We start from the raw sequence: 10518 nt of genomic DNA on the forward strand, positions 1-10518 counted from the left end.
TGGAGATGACTACAATTCAAGGTCAGAAACTTTGACATTTGATGTGGTAAAGATCAAAAGTCCGTACCACGCCTTGTTTGGGCGGCCGGTTTATGCTAAGTTTATGGCAAGGCCATGTTATGTTTATCTGCAGCTTAAAATGCCAGGTCATAAAGGGACTATCACAGTACATGGAAGTAGAAAGATTGCTTTGGAGTGCGAAGAAGGCGATGTAGCTTATGCGGAGTCGGTTTCTGCCACGGAGGAGTTAAAATTCTATACGGAGCAAGTTGATCCGGTAGACATGACCTCTTTAAAAAAGCCAACTACGGAGCATGACCCAGCGTTGAAGTTCAAATCGGCTACAGACACTAAGATGGTTGATTTTGTTCCTGGCGATTCATCCAAACAGTTCAGCATCAGCGCTAACCTGGATCCCAACTAGGAAAGCGCGCTCATCGAGTTCATCCATGAGAATCGGGACATCTTCGCATGGAAACCTTCTGACATGCCAGGTGTACCGAGGGAACTCGCTGAGCACACACTCAACATTGGTCCTAAGTTCAAACCGGTCCGGCAGTTCCTCCGCCGTTTCAACAAAGAGAGACGCAAGGCTATAGGTGAAGAGGTAGCCCGTCTGTTGGCTGCTGGGTTTATTGTCGAAGTTTGTCATCCAGAGTGGTTATCCAATCCGGTGCTGGTTCTTAAGAAAAACGACACTTGGCGCATGTGTGTGGACTACACGGATTTAAACAAGGCTTGCCCTGCAGACCCCTTTTCTCTCCCTCGCATTGATCAGATAATTGATGCTACGACGGGTTGTGACCGTTTGTGCTTTTTGGATGCTTACTCTGGTTATCATCAGATCAAAATGGCGGTTAAGGACCAGGAGAAGACAGCCTTCATAACTCCCTTTGGAGCTTTCTGCTATGTTTCCATGCCCTTTGGACTCAAGAGTGCCCAGGCAACTTACCAGTGATGTGTTCAGAATTGCCTTCATAAGCAAATTCGGCGCAATGTTCATGCATATGTGGATGATATTGTGGTCAAATCTCGAAAGGAGGGGACTTTGATAGATGATCTACGGGAAACCTTTGACAATCTCCAGGTTTACAAGATGATTCTCAATCCGGAGAAGTGTGTTTTCGGTGTCCTAGCAGGCAAGCTCTTAGGCTTTCTGGTTTCAAACAGAGGCATTGAGGCTAATCCGGAAAAGATTGCAGCAATTACATCCTTGGCTAAACCGGCGTGTATTAACGATGTTCAACGTCTGGCCGGCCGGATTACAGCCTTAAGTCGGTTTATCAGCCGCCTTGGAGAGAAGGCCATCCCCTTATATCAGATGCTTAAGAAAACAGATAACTTTGTCTGGAGTGAGGCAGCTAATAAGGCATTCGAGGATCTGAAGAGGCAGCTCGCCGAACCACCCGTGCTTGCAGCACCAATCGGTAAGGAGCCATTATTATTATATGTGGCTGCTAATGCCCGGGCTGTTAGCGTAGCCATTGTGGTAGAGCACAAGGAGCCTAGCAAGGAGTATCTGGTTCAATGGCCAGTTTATTATATTAGTGAGGTGCTCATTGAGTCAAAGCAGAGGTATCCACATTGGCAGAAACTGGTGTATGGGGTGTTTATGGCAAGCCGGAAGCTTAAACACTATTTTTAGGGCCATCCTATCACAATGGTCAGTTTAGCTCCTCTGGGCGACATCATTCAAAACAGAGAGGCGACTGGCCGGGTTGCCAAGTGGGCTATTGAGCTTGTACCTCATGGGCTCAAATATATACCCCGCACGGCGATCAAGTCCCAAGCACTCGTGGATTTCATCAACGATTGGATGGAGTTACAGGCACCTGAAGAGAAACCGGATAATACATATTGGACTATTCATTTTGATGGGTCCAGACAGTTGGAGGGCTCGGGGGCTGGAGTCATATTAACTTCCCCACGAGGTGACAAGTTTTGTTATGTCCTCCGTTTAATGTTCCCTTGTACTAACAATGCAGCTGAATATGAGGCTTTACTCCACGGTCTTCGGATGGCTAAAGAGATGAATTTGAGCTGGGTTAAGTGCTTCGGCGATTCAAATCTAGTGGCCCAGCAGGTGTTCGACACTTGGGATTCTAAAGACCCACTCATGGCTGCATATCGGCGAGAGGTAGACGCAGTGGCTGGTCACTTTAAAGGTTATCAGGTGGACCATATAGACCGGCGGAAGAATGAAGTGGCGGACGCTTTAAGTCGTCTCGGTTCCCAACATAAACCGGTTCCGCCCAATGTCTTTCTTGATGTGTTGCACAATCCGTCAGTCAAAATACCAATTGAAGAAGATTTGGCTATTCCTGATCCGGAGGCTCAGTTGGTGGCAGCTCTGCATGCCATACCGGATTGGACGATCCCATATCTGGATTACATGAACCGGGGCGAGTTACCAGATGAGGAAACGTTGGCTCGACAGATAATCCGCCGTTCCAAGTCCATGACCATACTCAACGGGGAGTTACATCGTTACAGTGTTTCAGGAGCATTACAGCACTGTGTTTCTCCTCAAGAAGGTCATGAGATTTTGCGAGAAATCCATGAAGGGGATTGTGGTCACCACGCCGGTTCAAAGTCATTGGTTGCCAAAGCTTTTCGCCACGGTTTTTACTGGTTGACGGCGCATGCTAATGCGGAGGATTTAGTCAAGAGATGTGATGGATGTCAAAAATTTGCCGCCATGCGCACGTTCCGGCTCAAGAGTTGCGGATGATTCCAATTACATGGCCGTTTGCAACTTGGGGGCTTGATATGGTTGGACCCTTCAAGCGCTCTAAGGACAAGAAGACCCACCTGTTAGTACCAGTTGATAAATTCACTAAATGGGTGGAGGCAGAGCCAGTCAGCAAGTGTGATGCAGCCACAGCGGTTCAATTCATCAAAAAGGTGATATTCCGGTTTGGCTTTCCACATAGTATTATAATAGATAATGGCACTAATCTGTCAAAAGGGGATATGGAAGAATTCTGTCAACGTGAGCACATCCGGCTTGATCTAGCATCAGTGGCTCACCCCCAATCTAATGGTCAAGCGGAAAGGGCAAATCAAGAGATTCTAAGGGGTATCAAACCAAGGCTTATGGTTCCCTTAAAGCGGACGCCGGGTTGTTGGGTTGAGGAGTTATCTTCTGTGTTATGGAGCATCAACACCACATCCAATAGGTCTACGGGTTACACACCTTTCTTCATGGTGTATGGAGCGGAGGCAGTTCTTCCTAGTGACATCCATCACAATTCGCCCAGTGTTGTAGCTTATGTTGAGGCTGATAATGAGAAGGCACGTCAGGATTCTCTGGACCTATTGGATGAAGAGCGTGATCTTGCAGGAGCACGTTCGGCGATTTATAAACAAGATCTTCGACGGTATCACAGCCGCCGGGTTAAAACTAGAACCTTTCAAGAAGGTGATTTGGTGCTCCGGCTCATCCAGGATCAGACTGATATGCACAAGTTATCCCCCCCTTGGGAAGGACCTTTTGTGGTCAGCAAAAACCTGCACAACGGATCTTACTACCTCATTGATGTTCGAGAGCACGAAGAATCACGTCAATCGGAGGAGGAAACAAAGCGGCCATGGAACATAGCTCTCCTTCGGCCTTATTATACTTGCAGCCATAGGCTCTTCATCTATACATATTTATGACAGTGTATATATCATATAATAAACCGGAGCTTCTGTTATAAGTGGGGTATCTGTTCTTTCTTATATCATGTGTGTGCTTTTACACGATAACTAACAAAGTGGAGTCTTTGTTAAACCGGCTTTAGCAGCTGCATAGATATAAAGAAAATCACTAGGGGGCTTGGTCATGTTTGAACCTCAGCTACACCTCTTGATAGGCATTCCAAGCCATACAAGGAAAATTTCTGGAGCCAAAGAGAGTGTTGTACATAGTACAGACTCAAACATAGGCACACACTGAGCATCGCTCACAAAGTTACTTGGGGGCTCTTTTTTGCAAAGCAACAAAGAGTTTGAAAGGACCCTCGTAATTGGCTATCAAGCCACGGCTTGGAAGCCTGGTGTATTCACCTAAAACCCCGGGTTAGCCCGCCTTCATCAAGTAAGCCACTCCTATACAGGTAATCCTGGTATGACCCATCGAACGTTTGAAAAGTCAATCTTTTACAGACCCTGAACTTGTCATAGTTAAAACGATGATTGGTTAATTGGAGGCCCATCTTAAAAGGCTTTGATAAATGGTTTAACTCAGAGGTCAGGCAGCCCATGAAAAGCCTCGATTTGGAGCCTGAAAGCTCGTAAAAAGCCTCGCATATTTTCCTATTTGAATTTTGTTTGTTGAACAACATAAGTATTTTTTGATAAACCGGCGTCCTTGACCCGGCTTGCTTTCCAACTACCAGTTGTTGGCACATGATCAATTATAAACCGGTGGTCATTGACCCGGTCTGGTTTGACTAAATCACCAGTGTTATAAAGAAAATCCGGTAGTTATACCGGTCTGGTTTGATATATAGACCAGCATTATGAAGATAAAATTATCAAACGTATCGGGTTGGTGTTAAACACCTTTGCTGTATACACGTTTGGTCAATCAATGAGGTATGTTTTTTACATTATTTTTTGTACAAACACTTGATTATTCAGCTAAAGTACTATATACTTCTTGGATATTATGGCATGTCTAGCGGTAAACTGCTAGACACTTTTTAGTTTTTTTGGACCCAGGAAGGCAAGTCATCATAGGCTATGCATAAAATATATGCTGAAGGGCGGCACATATTGTCACAAAGCGTTATGAAACATGCTCGATGGCATGGCAGATAAACAAAGTTTCAGCTATCCTATTACATGAAGCTTCAAAGCGGCTCAAACAGTGCCATTGTTTTTCAAAGTAGCCATATAAACCGGCAACCGGATCAAGACTCTTCATCACGACGGATTGACGGTTGCGGATCAGTTGGTGTAGGCACTTCTTCATCCCTCCCCAGCCGCTGGAAATCAGCCATTGACCAATCTATTCCGGTTAAAGCTTGGAACACTGCTTCCTCATGGATAAGATCAGAAGGGTTAATATCAGGGGCGTAAGTGTGCTTACGAATCGGAGGCACAAGTTCTTCGACTTCATGGATATCGGCCGGCTGCCTTTTCCCTTCTGCATCATAAAACGGTTGAAAATGGGACAAATCAGTGTCCTCGGCCAATTTGCTGGCTGCTGGCCGCATCTGTTTGGTCAGCCGCCGAAGATCATCATTATCAAAGTTTGAACCGTCTTCTTTAACGCCTGGATATCCTTTAATGATATCCTCCGCTTCAAGGTCTGGAATCCAGGCCTTGGCTCGAATAAGGGCGGTTAATGCTCCTGCTCTCGCAGCGACTCTCTTCAACTCGGCAATACGCGCTGGTAACATGCCCAACTTCTGAAGGGTTTCCTTAATCAATGTTGGCGCCGGTTTGTTATAAGCTGCCGTACTAATGGCTCGCTGAGACCCAGAGTATAGCTGCTCAACCAATGTATATGCCGCTTTGAGCTTCATCCGCATATCTGCACCAAGATGAGTGATCCGAGTTCCTGCCAAAGATTTTATCAACATTTTGGTCAATTTTAAGATTCATTGACTGGCACAACATACATAAGCAGACAGTTACCAAAGATAGCAGAGGTCATAGCATTGATTTGGCGCTTCAAACTGGCTAGTTCTTCAACCACCGGTTTCAAGGCTTCCTCGGCGTCTACAGCTCTTTTGGTTAAACCGGCTTTTCGGTTTCCCATTCAGCACGATCTTGGTTGAAGGATTCTTTCAGCTTCTCCATTCCGGCCAGGGCCTGGGTCAGTTCCTCTTTGGCTTTTGCAGCTTCCACTTGTTGAGACTTCACATTTTCTTGCAAGTCAGAGTTTTGAGCGTCTTTGCTTCTCAGTTCAGCCTGCAACATTGAAGGTATATTCAACAAAACAACATACTTATGCACTAAGTATAAAGCATATAACAAGTTATCCACTTCATACTTGGGGGCTAATGCCTATTTGCTCTCAAATACTACACTCTATACAAGTCTCCAGAACAATGCAAGCATTATCTTGGACACTTGGGGGCTAATGTACGTTTGTTCTAAACCGGCGGTGTGGATCAAAAACCGGATTAACTTGCCAAGTTAAACCGGCCTTTGGGGGCTATGCTGCAGAAAGTTGTCTAATTTTTTCAAACATGAGTCTTATCTATGATTGAGGACACGCCTTTGCAAGGATCAATGATGGGATGCTTGAAGTGTTACAAAGACCCGGTTTATGATTAACAATCATAAAACTGCTCTTGGGGGCTACATGGAATAGTATTTCAGCTATAAATCAATGTACAAGGTGGAAGAATTTACCTCATATCGTTCTTTCATCAAATTCACCAAACCGGCCTCATAATCCCGGTTTGAGTGCAGACGGTTCAAGAAGCCGGAATGAAGCTCATCAACGTTAAGATGAGCATAGTTTGATAAGTCGCTGCTCCATTTACCTTTATCCCTGGCAATTTGCTATTCTTTGGCACTATGCTGAACCAAAATGACGGGATGACCACGAGAGCTGTGGCCTATTCCAGTAATAATAACGTCATCACCTTGGCCTTCAGGATTTTTGGTGGATGATGATGGAATTTCAGCGTCTTTCATTGGACTAGCCGGTTTGGTTCTGCCAATTCCTTATCAGGGGCGGCAGGCTCAGCATCTGTTGGTTCGTCGGTATGTTGGCCGTCAAGGGGCGGATCATCAAAAGTTGTTTCAGGATGGAGGCCTTCCGGTTCACCAGTTTTCTCCAGTTCACCTCTTGGTTCTTCTTCTTCAGCAACAGGGTCTTCTGGCGGATTGGTGACCCGAGCTTTCTTGCTGGGTCTGGCTTTGGCCCTGCAAACAGAATAAAAAGGGTCAACATCCTGTTCAAAAGATGTAGGGCGCATTGAAAGGAAAGGTTTTTCATAACTCACCCGGCCACAGTTTTCAAAGGGGGGAGTTGAGTTGCTGTCGATTCACCAGAAGAGGAAGGAGGTGTCACCTGATAATTTGAATCGGACGGATTAAGAGGCTGTCTGAAATAACCTGCCTTGGGGTAAGAATGGTCAGAAGTAGGAGAGACCTCAGACTGGTGCTTCCGAACCGGAGTATCAGGTAAACCGGCAAAGGTGACCTGTTGGCCACTATGCCGGGTTGTCCGGCGAGCTTCATGCTGTTGAGTCTTCAAAATAAATGTTGGATCCAAGTGAGCAAGAGGATGAGAAAAGCTTACTTTCCGGATTTCTTGGCGAGTTTTTTGTGTTGGCATAGAGTCTGAACCGGAGGAAAGGGTAATTACCTCTACGTCATCAGCCTGACTAGCTTCTGCCTCCTCCTGAGGAAGATCATTGTTAACAAGATGCATAAAGAGAGAGCCAAGTGAGTCAAGTTCTACCTCAACTTCTAGGTCATCAGTATCATCATCAAGCTCCATATTAATCCGGTTAGACGTTTTCCGCTTTGACGTCCGTTTTACGGCTTTGGTCTTCGGGCGGGTTGGCTTGACCACTTTGTCTCCAGTTGGCTTTGCCGCTTTCTCTATGGATTTCCGTTTCCAGAAGGGGTCATCACCCTATATATATATATATATAAAGAAGAAGGGTTACAGCTTGTATAAGTTAAAGATATTAGAGATGAAGAGGAAGTGTAATGCTTATAGCAGGCGGTTTGTTCTTGGTATAGAAAGGACTCAGACCGGTTTGACTACAGACTAGTTCCGATTCATTCAGAATCTTCTTTACACCTTCAGTAACTTCTTCCTTAGATAATTGGATGTTGCAGTGGCGTTGAGGATCGTCAACTTCACCGGTATATTTGCACATTAAACCGGGACGCCGGCTTAGCGTCAAGATACTCCAGGATATCCAACAGCGCACAAAATCCACGCCTGTTAAACCGTTTGCCATAAAGGCCTGGAGCTTGGCGATTTGAGGAGAGTATTTTGCCCTTTCTGAAGAGCTCAGACGTTGTGGCATTGGGTGAGTGTTGGATAATCTATGATCACGGAAGTCGGGGAGGGGATTTTCATCCTCAGGCGAAGTGTCTCTGCAATAAAACCATGTTTGGTTTCATTCCTTTGGGTGGCTATGATGTTTGGCATGAGGAAATTCCACTTCTTTCCGCTTTTGAATCGAGACACCACCAAGCTCTGTGTTCGGGCCATTCACAAACTCTGTGCGCTGGTTTAAGTGAAAGAAATCCCGGAACAGTTCTGCAGTTGGTTCTTCTTGTAAATAGATTTCACAAAAGACTTGGAAATTGCATAAGTTGGAGACTGAGTTGGGACCAATATCTTGTGGATGTAGTTGGAAGCTGGCAAGCACATCTCGATAAAATTTTGACCCTGGCGGTTTGAAACCACGGCCTATATGGTCGACAAAGACTACCACCTCACCTTGTCTTGGGGTTGGAGGATTCTCTGTTCCTGGAACTCGCCATTTGATCTCAGTTTTCTTAGGCAGAGAGCCGATGCTAACCATCTCATTCAATTGAGCCTCAGTAACCCGGGAACAAGACCAGTTGCAGGCAGTGAATTGTTTGGCCATTGCAAAGTGAACAAACTGAAAATGAAAGGCCGGTTTATAAATTACGCATGATTATACACAAGAGACAAGGGAGTAAGAAACATACTGATATGATAAATGGTACAACCCGGAGATTAGTGTAATGAGAGAAAAAGGTAATGCTAGCACAGGATTGATCACACACTGTTAAACCGGAGCATAATTATGAAGGTAACATGCTCTTCCGGTTTATCATAGGGCTAATGGCATAGACTATTTATACAATGTTAAACCGCTTATATTGGTGCGAGGAGAAACGGATCTCACAGGAACATAGAAACAGATCTCACAGTGATGTATAAAACTTTTGGATCTTAAGATAAGACAGAAAAGCAAAAATAATTGGATCTTGAAGGGGTGCAGAACTGAAGCAATTTTTGACAGACTAGATCAGTTCTTTGCGCATAAGGATTTGTGATGACCATGGTAGGTAAGCTACGGCAAGAGATGCGTCAAGCATGAAGTGTCCATCTATATATTAAAGGAAGAACAGGGAAGAATAGCACTGATGAACTTCGGAAGAACTGCGAAGAATGTCGAAACCCTAGAACAGATCTATGGTGAAAAAAGCAGAGAACTTACCGGAGCTGGTGAGGAAGCAAAAGGGCGCCGCAGTATTCTGGTGCATTCAGGGTGATGCAGCGGCCAAGGTCGGAGCAGAGGCGACGGTCGACGATGGCGGTGGAGCTCCAGAGGCTGAGCGGCGCGAGGAAGACGACGCGAAGAGGCACGGGGGGGTGAAAATGACCCCTCGGTCCTATTTATAAGGCGAAGTGATAAAATGGCAAGTACAGGAATCGAGGAGCCCAAAAATGGATAAGTTAATAAAGGTGTCGCCTCGATGACTGGATATATATTAAATGAAGGAAATCTCTGACATCAACGGATGGATGACGTCAGGGCGGTTTATCGTAATTTTGAAGTATGACATTGATACGTCTCCGTCGTATCTATAATTTTTGATTGTTCCATGCCAATATTATTCAACTTTCATATACTTTTTGGCAACTTTTTACATTATTTTTGGGACTAACATATTGATCCAGTGCCCAGTGTCAGTTCCTGTTTGTTGCATGTTTTATGTTTCGCAGAATATCCATATCAAACGGAAACCAAATGGGATAAAAACAGATGGAGCTTATTCTTGGAATATTTGGAAAATTCCGGAAGAAAAATCCAAGCGAGACGGTGCCCGAGGTGGTCACGAGGTAGGGGGGCGCGCCCCCTACCCTCGTGAGACACCCGTAAGGCGGTTGACGCTCTTCTTTTGCCGCAAGAAAGCTAATTTTCGGAAAAAAAATCACGGCAACGGTTTCAGGCCAATCAGAGTTACAGATCTCCATATATATACGAAACGGTGAAACAGAGCCAGAACAGAACGCAGAACCAGAGAGAAACAGAGAGATAGATCCAATCTTGGAGGGGCTCTCGCCCCTCCCATGCCATGGAGGCCAAGGACCAGAGGAGAAACCCTTCTCCCATCTAGGGAGGAGGTCAAGGAAGAAGAGGAAGAAGGGGGCCCCTCTCCCCCTCTCCTCCGGTGGCGCCGGGACGCCGCCGTGGCCATCATCATCATCACCGCGATCTTCACCAACACCTCCTCCATCTTCACCAACATCTCCATCACCTTCCCCCCTCTATCTACAGCGGTCCACTCTCCCACAACCCGCTGTACCCTCTACTTGAACATGGTGCTTTTATGCTTCATATTATTATCCAATGATGTGTTGCCATCCTATGATGTCTGAGTAGATTTTCGTTGTCCTATCGGTGGTTGATGAATTGCTATGATTGATTTAATTTGCTTGTGGTTATGTTGCTGTCCTTTGGTGCCCATCATATGATTGCGCGCGTGGATCACACCCTAGGGTTAGTTGTATGTTGATAGGACTATGTATTGGAGGGCAAGAGTGACAGAAGCTTCAACCTAGCACAGAAA

Source organism: Triticum urartu, chromosome 6 (assembly GCF_003073215.2).
Source record: "Triticum urartu cultivar G1812 chromosome 6, Tu2.1, whole genome shotgun sequence".
Classification (NCBI taxonomy): Eukaryota; Viridiplantae; Streptophyta; class Magnoliopsida; order Poales; family Poaceae; genus Triticum; species Triticum urartu.